Source organism: Amphibalanus amphitrite, unplaced genomic scaffold (assembly GCF_019059575.1).
Source record: "Amphibalanus amphitrite isolate SeventyFive unplaced genomic scaffold, NRLGWU_Aamphi_draft 000465F_arrow, whole genome shotgun sequence".
Classification (NCBI taxonomy): Eukaryota; Metazoa; Arthropoda; class Thecostraca; order Balanomorpha; family Balanidae; genus Amphibalanus; species Amphibalanus amphitrite.
This window is the reverse complement of record NW_024881959.1, coordinates 280,164-292,553: the sequence shown is the minus strand read 5'-3', so window position 1 is coordinate 292,553 and position 12,390 is coordinate 280,164. Positions and strand designations below refer to the sequence as shown.

General features: G+C 45.8%; 1 protein-coding gene across 1 annotated transcript in view; it reads left to right on the top strand.

Annotated features, from left to right (window-relative positions):
* The first annotated feature begins 1,998 nt into the window (after positions 1 to 1,998).
* LOC122391996 (dipeptidyl peptidase 4-like) overlaps positions 1,999 to 12,390 on the top strand; it is a 121,710-nt gene continuing 111,318 nt past the window's right edge. Inside the window, exon 1 of the mRNA XM_043386386.1 lies at positions 1,999 to 2,157. The gene's annotated coding sequence lies outside the window, so the exon portion shown is untranslated. The remainder of the gene's footprint in view (positions 2,158 to 12,390) is intronic.

Genomic DNA, 12,390 nt, shown 5'->3' with positions numbered 1-12,390 from the left:
GGTTCAATGTTTTGCGTCGAAATCGGCCGAACATGACGTTACTCTGACGTCATTTCCAGCCGACGTATGGTAGCTGCGAAGTTTAGATTTTGACACAAGGTGTCAAATTGATGCAGCCGAAGGTACTGAAAGTTTGGCGTCGATACGTCAAGCAGTTTGGAAGTTATTGCAGAAAAACGGGAGGGGCTATGAATAGCCCCCCCGAGTGCAGTGGGGCGCGGGTTGAAATTAGAGTATCTGTCGATGCGTCTCGTATCGGCGCACACGCTCGTTTTTCTGCAAAGCTCAATTTACATATATAAAAATCAAAATGTCTGTACGTATGTATGTATGTATGTAACGCGTCAGTCACGCTTGGCGGGCTATTGCTCCGGAACGGTGCGGGCTACGGGGGTGAAATTTTGGACAGAAGTCGGACGCGTGCATCTGTTTGTTGTATTGAATTTTGGTGGGGGTGGGTTCGGTGGTTTGCACGTGGCGGGTGCATCTCTGCCGCATTTTGGGCCGCGGCCGGCGCCGATCAGAGAGCACGCTCGTTAGGGATAAAACGGCAAGGGGGTTCCACCCCCTTTCGGCCGTTGCTACGTAGCAACTAAGAAAACCAATGGCCCAGCGAGGGTTAAGGTCTTGAGTGAGCTGAAACCTGAAAGGTCGGCACTTGCGAACTTTGGCAGACATTTTGTTTCTAAAAAAGGACACACTCTAGGTCATTGGCTATCCTCTCTGCAGTTCTGCACGCACATATCCGCTTACGAGCAATGTGCGCAGAAACATTGTATGACTTGTTGCCTTTTCTGGGTGCCAATGTGTTTGGCATGTTGTTTACCATCGGTTGGTCGGTTATTAGCTACTCGCCAATATCCATAGAGACATGCAGAAAAACAACGAGATTAGATGGTCTCATTATGGAAAACATTGGCTGAAACGCCACAAGCTACGCACATTGGCAGTGAAGGCAGGCCCGCATAAGATAATGTGATCAATGCATATCAGACTCGAGTACCTCCTGTAGTAGGTATTTTATGAGTGTTTCGCTCTTAACGGCAGCTTACGAGTATATAACGCTGTAAATAACGCAGCCCAAGCAAACCGACTCGTTCCAAGATGAATGGCGTCAGTTGCTCCCGAGTCTCCACTTTGTTGGCTCTCGGTGAAACTGGCTGCGAACCACAGCTGTTGTCTGAGTCTGCGGAGTTCCATCAGGTCGTGGCACCACTGCGACGCAATCACAATGCTATTGGGTTGAGATGCATCCTCGCCGGAGCTCAGGTAAGACCATGCAGCGTATCGTTGCTATCGTAGCTTTGAAGCGTTTAACATAACTATCACGCCAAATCATTAGGTATTACTGTGAGGAAATCTGACTGTATCAGGTTTTTGAACAAATAGATGACTCATGAGTGGTTCACTTAAAACTTGTTTATTCACTAATGGATACAAAGTGAGAGACTCTTCATCCTAATTCTTCATGAAATTATGAACTAGGAACACTTGTGGACGAGAGTTCAGATGAACCTATGATGTAAACCAGGAACAGAAATCCAATGTTGAAACTCGACTGCTATTGAATACCGGTTCTATCGCTCCAGCGTGCGAGAAAACCGACTGAGTCGGCTCCTGCCAAGTTCACATTCATCCTTTGAATTCGGAATCCAATACCGTCAATTTGTGAAGTCCGACTATGTTTCAGACGACCTGGCAACGGCAGACGCGCCTCCGGAGTCGCCTGGGGCCGTACCTCGCCCTCTCTCTGGGTGAGCTCCGCCGGCGGCCACCGCGCCGTCTGCGACAGGCCCACGCTCCGCCGTGCGGGGTGCGGCGAGTCGCGGTGACGCGACCTGTCGGGGCGGGCCGGTGGTCGCCGCGGCGGCGGCGGCGGGGGTCGGGCAGGCGGGGCAGGCTCGTCGGACGGTGCACCGGCCATGGTCCGCGCCGGTGGATGACCCGGCGACCCGCGGCTGCCAGTCTGCCCGCGACGCCTGCCGCGGCGCCGCCTCCGGCCGCGGCGAGGGAGTGTGATATGGGGCGGTCAGTGCGGGAGAACGGGCCGACGATCGGAGCACGTGGTGAGCGCGCGGAGAGGAGAGAGGACCGCTGGGAGAGGAGGGAGTGAGGACAGAGGAGCGCCGATCGACCAGAGAGAGGAGACGAACACAGGTGAGGACGTGCTGTCAGACTTTGGTGATGCATTGTGCCTTAGACAGATGTTAAAATCGCTCACGAAGCTGCATTTTTAACATTACTTTTTTGGTCAGAACATTTGACAATGTTAATCCCATGCACACTGCACTGTATCGGGGCCATCTTGCATTAGTATACAATTGCCACAGTTGATAATGTATTTAGAAGTGGAAGAATCTGCGAAAAACTTCAATAGTTTTAATGGAATTGTAGGTAACGAGTGCTGTCATTGACTCATTGGTGGTGCATATTTGCTGGTATTTCTAGTCTTTTTCTCTGGCGTCACTGCATAGACACCGTCCTGGTATGTTGCACCTTTAAAACCGTCCTCAGGTGCATACAACTGCAATTTATTTATCAAAGACATGGCTAGGAACCCAGGAAATAGTTTTTGTGAAAAAACTATTTATTTTAGCGAATTGTGCATAATATTCACTACAAATAGGTACACATTTCCACAACAAATACACGCACTTTATGTGTTACTTTATAAGGGTTATCACCAATAACGCATATAGTTATTAGAGTAGCGCTTTCCTGCCCTGAAAATGCAAACGAGCTCAAGACCAAAGACATTGAAGAGTGGGGCCGCACATGTGTTACCTGCACCACTAGGAATGCATACATTATTATACTATTCCGTTGTTATTCTGTGATATGACAAGGCGTAAGACCTCTGGGACTGATAAAGAGAACTTTTGGCGTAGTAGACAGTTATGTCCTGGGTCCAAGCCATGTTGTTATTGTTATCTTTTATCATTGGTTTTCAACGTAAGTGAATTTATAATGTTCTTTGAATTTTCATGCTTTCAAGTGCAATCAATGTGCTATGTGGAAACATAATTAATATATAGTTAACTACAGATGTATGTAATCGTGTAAGTTAACATTAGCATACATGTTTTTCAACGATATTTTCAATATCTTTCGGTTCTCAATGCTCTCCTGTATGACAATTATTTCTATCCTAACTGCACTATCGCTGCATCCAGGCGGAATTTGAATAGCTCCAGTCCATCCATTTTCAACACTGATTCATATGCCGGCTGGTGTGATTTGTGATTGATGAAGACATTCAGCTTCTATGGACCGATTCCTGGCCTATCGGGAACCATACTTTATACAACGGTTTGGCATGCCATTGAATCTACGGAACTTTTCCAGAATGGAGTCGTCCAAATCCTCCAATCACTCAGCCCTGAGCTCCATTAATAGCCAGATTCCATTTTCCTACACGATTAGTTTTCTGGCGTTATTTCCCTAATTCACTTACAACACAAAGAGAAAAGGTAAGTTGTATTTCGTCACTGCCGCATTAATTATTTTCATGCTAAAACTCTAATGACTGATATAAGTTTCACGGTGTGATGGTCCTTTATCGAATGACATAGCGGAATGTGTAAAACGTGAATTATAGTTAGGGCACAGCTGAATTTTAGACCGAGTACCTGACCATTTAGCTAAAGCATTCCATTGATGTTCGCTCACGCTTTACGACCCTTTATATTTTGCAAATTTGTATTACCTGAGCCAAAGACCACAACATGCCCGATATATAGTGGTCTAGGCCTGTCCCTTCTCAGAGCCATAAATTTCATCGCTAAAATGAGTGTCACAACCAAGTAAAGGCCTCGCACTGTTCTGGTTGAGAATGCTTCATGCAGTTCTGCGTTTTTATGCCTCATGCCTTAGCCTCGTGTCAGAGTTATCTTCTGTCTGGGAATTAAGTGTTTCATATATTCTCCTTCCTTGACCAACACGACATCGCTATGACTTTTCCCTCCGGCGACTTGGAGGCCTAGTTGGTGTGGATCGCCATATCCTGAAATTGAATGATCTTGCCTGGGTGTAACAAATGAGGTTCGTTTCTCAGCGGGATGCCACAAAACGCATTATTGGAACTCTTGCAAACGTTACCGGTCATATGGTCGCAATAGAGATCTGACTAAAACTTCCATCAGTCTCCATAAAAGATCGATCGAAGCAGCCAGATCTGAACCCGGCAGCGTTAGTGTATCATCGTTCCACCTCTAAAAGCTGACTCGCGTTATTTAATCAATCCATTTCGTGTTGTTTTCCGGCGCTGCATGCCGTGGAAGGGAGGGTCACGTGACCTGCTGAGGTCATAACAATATGGTATCGGGGGCGTGCCGTGCCACTGAACCATCGAACAGCCGTCTTTGGGTTAACAGGGCGGTCCGAGCAGCCACAGGCTCAACAGGGACATCGAACCAGCGAGCCCACCTGCGAATCACCCTTATTAACGCCGCTACGCTGCTTGGCAGTTGCATTAGAACGCAAATAAATAGGCGTTGGTCCGCTTCTAAGCGCTATCCGTGACACCGGGTGCAGTTCTCACAGAATTATGGTCCCTAGTACCATGGGCATTTGGCAATCTGTCGCTATCCTTCACTTTAACGCCGCCCAATTAGGCTAATTCATCGAAGCTCCATAACTCACCTATGGAACCAAAACTATCGATTATCGATTACAGGTCCACCGATTTAACCGTAGCAAAGAGCGATGTTCGCTATTTTGATGGCACCATTATGGACGAACATGAGCAGTTCTGGCGAGATGGTTAGATAAAATGGAAGTCTTGTAGTTCCCTAGTCTTTTGCCTGGATTGGTTTATTTATCGGCCATCTTTGTCAATTAAATGCACGCGATGAGCTAATACAGGCGTGACCTTTGTAGCCATTTTTGTGGACATAGCAAGATGACACGCTTACCTACTCATGGGACGTTTTCTTTGCATATGTGTTACAACTGCTGGATGTTGTGTTTTGTATCATCCTTAAGGCATGCTGTGTACAAAGTCGTAGCATGCACGGCCCAGTTGTTTTTGTTTGACTCACCCACCGAAATATAACAATCAGCCTTTGCTGAGCACCGCGCTGGCCGCTGGCGTCTTCATGACAGAAATTGTCATAACGCTTATGTCATGCCCCAGCTGCTACACCAATTGTCTCGCCTTTATTGGCATCGGTATCGTGGTCCTGATACTAAAGCCGCCCGCTCGTAAATTATTGACTTCTCAATAGTCCGTAGAAATGGTGCACGTGCAGAGAGCACGGCTAAATGTAGGACGGTCCGCTGAGATTGAACATTTTCTTTTCAACATTCCGCATCAGGTTTCGAAGAATTCAGTGCCTTTTTTTCTCAGTAGGGGGAAATGAGCCAAAGAGCTGTAGCATCTACGAAACAATTCATTTGTACCCTGGCATTAATTTCGCGTAATTACATGCAGCATTTCATTGCATGATCTCGCTCTCGGAATGCTATCTCTGATTAATTTTCCCAAATGCCGTTCTAATGCATCACAAAATTGTTTTTCTCGCATCCTGTATAGCACATATGTACCTCCTCAATGGCTAAAAATAGTCATGCGTACAATGTCAACAAAGACACAAAGATGACGGTGCACGGTGCAATAAGAAATGATTGCACATTAACTGGTCTGTCGGCATGCTTCTCAGTTCACTAGATCTGGATTCACTGCAGGTTTGCGCGAGAGTTTGTTCGATAGCGCGTTATAAGCCAATGGTTTCTTGTGTTATCGCTCAACGATTTTCTATTCTATTGTTAATCGACAACGTCCTGTAATCATTGAGTTAGAAAAAATGTTTTATATTTATATTTCTCGCATCCCCAGATAACACATATAGGGACCGTGACATTAGCGTTTCCCCGCCAACGTGCCATGTCTGGGACGCTAACAAGGCAATTTCGACGGTTAGCAGCCGCCATTATTCGAAGCAATGGACTGGAAAGCAGAACGGACCATGTGACCCGGACAATCCAAAGGCGCAACAAAGTATGCACCATTTCTGCTTAGTCTTCCCTTGATGTTCGGTTATTATGATGGAAGTCACAGCCATTTTGAATTAAGTTTTAGGCCTATTTTAAGAAAGGTATCATTAACCCGCGCCCTGATGGGGTCTGCCGAGCAACGCGGTCTGATGGGGGGCATTTTGCCCCCCCCCTAAGATCTCGAGAACCACGCAACGTAGCGACAAGCGGTAAACGGCGTTGGATAGCCCCAACGGGGAACTACCTAGTGACACAATTTCATTGACCTCGGTCAAACCGATGACGTCACAGGTCAGGCCAAAGGTCGAATTTTCACCGTTTACAGGCATTTCAAGAAATGCGTTGTAAAATCAAGTAAAATGCATTTCATTGAAAATCATCGATGGGCAAATGTTCTTCAAACACATATTTTGCTATTTGAAGTCACTGATACCAGGTCAGGTCACAGAGGTCAGGTCACTGGGGGGTCACAATATGAAAGTGTCGTGTGATACATGTTTTATGGTCCATTTTACATGACAAATGCGATTATGTGGGTCAGGCAGACTTTTGGGCCAGCTTAGGTCACGTTGTGGTCAAGGTCAGGTCAAGGTCAGGTCAAGGTTAGGTCAAATTAGGTCAAATTTCCAAATTGATATTTTTGCATAAAATGGGTATCGATTCGATGCAACTCGTCACGGGGAGTTCAATGGTGGTCTCCGTTTTGCGCTAAGAGGTTTAAAATTGCTAAAAATTGAGTTCAAAAATTTGACGTCATCAATTTTTAATAGTTTTTGCGCTATAACTTGGCCAAAAAAAGAGGTATCGATCAAAAATTTGGTATGTATATCGAAGAGCGCAGGTACTATCACATATATTCCGTTTTTTTTCGAAATTCGAATTTTTTGATTTTTTTTTAGTTTTTTTTTTCTAATTTTTTTTATTTTTGGGGGTCAAAATCCCAAAATTTCGAAAATCTGAGATAGCAGTTTTGTAGCGCCGTCCTTTTTCTACACAACCACGTCAAGAACTTTATAATTGCTTGTTAATTGTAGAATCGGTGAGCGTTTCAAGATGTCATGTTTTTTGCCCATTTTTATTCGAACATGACCTCAGTTTGACCTCAATAACTCCTGACCTGAGGTGACCTGTGACTTGAAATTTTGTGTAAAGGTGTCAAAGTGATGCCCGGTAAGGTACCCAAAATTTGGCGGGGCTGCGCGCCGCCGTTTTTTCGCTATTTAAGAAAAACCACAGGGGGGCAAAATGCCCCCCCCATCAGGGCGCGGGTTAAAAAAAACTTCTTTTTGACCATGATGAAATCATCAGTACCGTCTTGCTGTAGAGCTCGACTAATAACAGGAAGCTGACCTGTTGAAGTGATCATAACTATGAAGTGCTAAGTACTTCAAAATACATGATAGATCTATTTGTCATAATAATTTATCACCTTTCCTAAAAGAAAGAAAGAAAAAATCGGTACCTAACACATAAATATTGTTTAGGTTAGACAGATTGTCAGAATTATTGATCAGTTTATTTTGCCAAGGTCTCTGCCACGAAAAAAGGAATGTTATATCCACTTTGCATCCGTAAGTGCACTCAACAATCATACCACCTAAAATACAGGCATGGAGCATAGCGTGCTCATACATTTCATGCATTCTATCTCTTCCTTCGTTCACACCCACTATGCGATGACGGCGTGTCATTTGACCCTCCAGCCGCCACCCCCAGCACCCTCTGCGGGGTCGTCTTGCGAGCGCCTGGGGGCGGTGACCTCTGAACAGGCAGCCACGCCCGCGCCTCTCATCACGAGGCTGATGCATATTTGATGTCCGACGATGGCGTGAGACTGTCCACCCTGACGGATCCGAGGACCGGCGCCTACAGCGGCAGTGTTGTTACACGAGGGCCGTTTTCACGACGGAACTTTCGCGGTGGAACCTATTTGATAGGTACCTGGAAAGTACCAGCCCTTTAAGGGTTTATTTAGGCCCTTAGAACAACTAAAGTATTTTGTCTGAAAAAATATATATATATTTTTTTTTAAGTTGTATTGCAGGCAGTTTTCGCCATCAAATCGCTTATTTATTTACAAACAAATCAATTTTCGGTTCTAGTAGCTCACCTTCCGACTATGAGAGATCAGGTCAGCCTGGCAACTATATGTAGATACCCGGCTTCTGTTTCACCGGCCCGACGCTGCGTGCGCCCTGGTGGTGCCCGGGCACAACAAATCCGCCGCCGCCTTAGCAGTGACATTGACTTCCGCCGTCTGCCGCGGCTCCAAAGCCAAGCCAGCGTGGACTGGGAGAGCTCGGTCACCCGCAGCTGGCAGCTCAGTATATTTTCTAATCATTGCACTAGCATTATATTGATTTGAGAATTTTATAAACATGCTTACGCTTTAGGTTTACGTGCGTGGTAAACCCTTAGATAAAATAAATTAATGTAATATTTAGTAGGAAAACAGCAAGGTGACGGGCCACTCATTCGAAAGGTGGAAAACACTACTAAAATTCCTGAGTTAGGTATCAACGGACCAAACAGGTATCAATTAGATACCCGCTATTCCGTCGTGAAAACGGCTAAGGTGGTTCAGGGACAGGTGTGATAGAAAAACTGGGGAGGGGTGGCAAATGTCGAGGATAGTCAGGAATATCCGTTATGCATCTTAATTATTATCGTCAGACGTACGATTGATTATTCCTTGGCTATGTGACTTGATGCGTCTCCACCTTCCATAGTGGTGTAGGGGGAGGTAGGGGCGCAGTTTACCTCACGTCATGAGCATCACGAAAAAACAAGTTAGCTGAGGGTGGAAGTTTTGTTTAGACCTCCATGGATCCAAGCATCAGAAGATGTCAAAGCCAGCAATAACAGGATATAAAAGCAGCCATTATAGAATAGTGGTGACGGCAAATCTAACGCACCCGATGTCTTTGATGAACAAGATGAAGTGAATCTCACAAATATCGATCTTGACAAACCAACTATTCAAGATGCAGACTCAGCTGACGAGGATTCAGAAACAGTCCGGTAAAGAATCGAGGCACCCGTCGTCCTGGCGGCAGTGCAACAAGATCTGCCCAACATGAAGGCCAAAACGGGCGAAGTCTGGTCGGCGCACTGCGCAGTTACCAAGAGATAGGCTAAGCCAGCCATAACACCATGAGAGCAAGACCCGGTGCAAAATGTTCCCATGCTCGTAGCGCATGTTATACATCTTCATATACATCTTCATTCTGGTTAAATGAAGTGGTTATACATCTAAATGACTGGTTAAATGACTGGCTAAAATGACTGGTTAAATTATACATCTAAATGACTGGTTAAATGACTGGTTATACATCTTCATTCTTCGTCACACAAAACATGCTTGAAGAAATTGTGCAATGCACAAATCAGGAAAATGTCAGGCGTCAGGCACAAGCAGTTGCAAAAAAGCAGCCAGCGAACGTTCCTGAATTTCAATCCATCTCGTCATGCCACTCAGAGGGGTTCAGCAGGACCAGAAAAGCTATGCTAACGAGCTCTTTCACGGCGTTTTCTCCCGGCCGTTTTTCATGGCGCGCATGATGCGGGATCGCTTCAAGCACCCGATGGCTGCTGAGGTTTGACCACAAGGAAGACCACTTGAAGCAGCCGAAATAGACAAGCTCATCCTGACCAGAAAACCTTTCACGAAGTTCAATCTGTGGCTGAAAGAGCACTTTGAGCGGGCTACGGATCTACATAACTACCCTACCTACTTACAATCGATGAGAACGTGGGGGGGAGCTTCCGTGGAAAGTGAAACTATACGTTTGTGACGTGTAATAAACCAGTGAAGTACGGTCAGTGTGACAGTGACATTGGCTATACATCTGCGACACCCTTCCGCACGCTGGCAAGGACGTAAACCCCTATCCCGAGCTACACAACACGGATGTCAACAATATAGCCCACTGACACCATGCATTGCATTAAAACATCTAACCATGCAACTGGGAAAGTATTATGACGGGCAGATTTTTTTTTCACTGGCGTGGATCTCACAGAGCGGATTCTGGAGAAAGGATGGCGATGATTGAAGTAGTTAGGGCCTTGATTGAAACCATCCAGAGCAACCAGAACTGTACATTCTAGAAGAGCTCAGAACCCAACTAGACGTGAGAAACTCAACGAAACGATGGTGACATGGAGCAGTGACATCATGCTGTCGTCATACTGTAAGATGGCCAACAAAGAGGTGTTGTTGCTATCAATGCAGCATCAGCAGCCATCGGTAAGAACCAGTGAGCACAAGAAACCAGAAGTGATCCTTTATGAGGTATAACCCCATAGTGTAATAAATAACTTATTACATTATTTGGTACACTATGGTATAACGATACAAAAGGAGGTGGAGGTATTGACGCATGCAACCTGAAATGGATGAGAACTGCACTCTGCCGAATAGCCACATGCTGTTGGCCGCCAGTCTATTTGCTGATGATCCTGAACATCGCCGGCCTGAACGCCGAGGCTTTTTTCGTTATTTTCCGAGGAATCCACCGCGGATTGCAGCGTAAGGAAGCCAACCACGGTACCGGGATCGCCTCCCTACAGCACCTAGGCTTGTGAAGTCGGTAATTGAGGAGTACCTTGGCCCGCAGAGGATGCTGATGGAAGGAACACGCAGCGGCATCCGTGTGGTGTTGAGACGCAAGGTGCAGGTGACAGCTGCTAAAGACGGATGGGGCGGAGGCAAGGAAAGAGTGTCACCTGTGGTGAACTATAAAACAGGTGGTGGGAGAAGGCTATCATACAAGGACAGGAGCAATGCCAACGAAAACAAGCAGCGATGCAGCAAGTGCCATGAAGGGCCTGAAGATACTGGCATGCGACAGTCAAGCAACAACGTTGATGGTGCTGGTGTCTGACAACTATTCTGAGCTAAGTACATACTGCTGCACGAATCAACTACAGATGCGCAAGCAGAACACCAGCCAGAAAGTCAGTGAGAAATCGCTCCCATGTCGTGAGCAGCGAAATGTCATCAAACCGAGAGGAAGGCGTGAGTGTCATGCGATTCAACATTCTCAATCTAGGTCTATAGTTCTGCTAATGGGCATTAGTTGCCTTATTTTGTAGCATGTTCCTGCGCCTCTTTTGAGACGCCCGCCTTTGTTCATTAGCGCTAAGGTGTGCAACGTAAATAAAGACAAGATTTGCTCCCATATATGAATAAATGATGCATGAGTGATAGCGTGATTCGTTTTCTTTTGCCTTTGAAACGTGCCATAGATACCGATAATGATCACCAAGCGCCATGAGCCATAACTTCTGAAGTAGAAGTGTGTTTGTAAAAATTTTACGACACTGCTCATTTCCACATAAAACACATCTCCGAGCATTTACAGTCTTCCCATCGTATGGTTTGTTAAGCAACCGGCATTGCATATTCTGAGGGTATACAATGTAGGTATATTCCGCTTACATGTTTTCAGTTATATGTTTGCATTGTACATGTTGCGAATGCATGGGTAAATTACTGGAAAGACGTCGGACAATGTGGGGCCTCAGCCTACCCAACGTCATGTTAGATATCATGTATGTCCTTGAACACTGGCACGTCTCTTGTTATCTCCAATGTTACCATGCATCCTCATTATGCCTGAAATTATGTTCTTGCTCGTCCAGTTGATGAATGCTGTTCGGAGGGACGCCGACGGACATTTCCCTGTTGACGAGAATTAACTAATGGATGAGCTGTCGTCGTACGTTGGCCTATGATGCTACATATCAAGTCTGCTATCATGCGTCACGTCACTGATTGCTATGTAGCCCCTGCTTTTGCCGTGTGTCTGACTGATAGCACCAATCAATGTTCATGATTTAATCAAGTAACCACGTTTGGTGCTGTATTCAGACCGCTTTGTAGAATTCACGCTGTTAACCCTCGCCCGTAAACGGCGATCTGCCACCTTCGCCCATGCAGGGGGGGGGGGGTTGGTGCGACCCCCCCCTTGGCGTTTGAAAACGGAGCGTCGTAGAGCTTAGCGGAAAAGACCAACGGATTGCTCTCGCTGAGATCTCGCGATTGGTGGTATATTTTTTGGTCCTAGGTCAACATTTGACCTACTTTTGACCGGTCAAAGGTCAAATTTTCGGAAAAATAGACTTTTTTCAACTTTCGGCGGCGATTGCGGCAAAACGGTGGGAGATATCGACTTGAAACCTTCACTATCGTGTTTCTTGATCAATTCTCTATCGTTTGGTATGTATTTCGTTTCCCTAGCTCTAAAAATGGCGCGTTGGGAGCGCCGGAAGTCGGCAAGGTCACAGTCGGCGGCAGAAATTCGAAAAATCAAAATTTAAATTTTTGAAATCTGATTTTATTTTTGGATTTGGGAGGTCCATTTGCTCCCTATAGAAGCTAATATTGCTGCA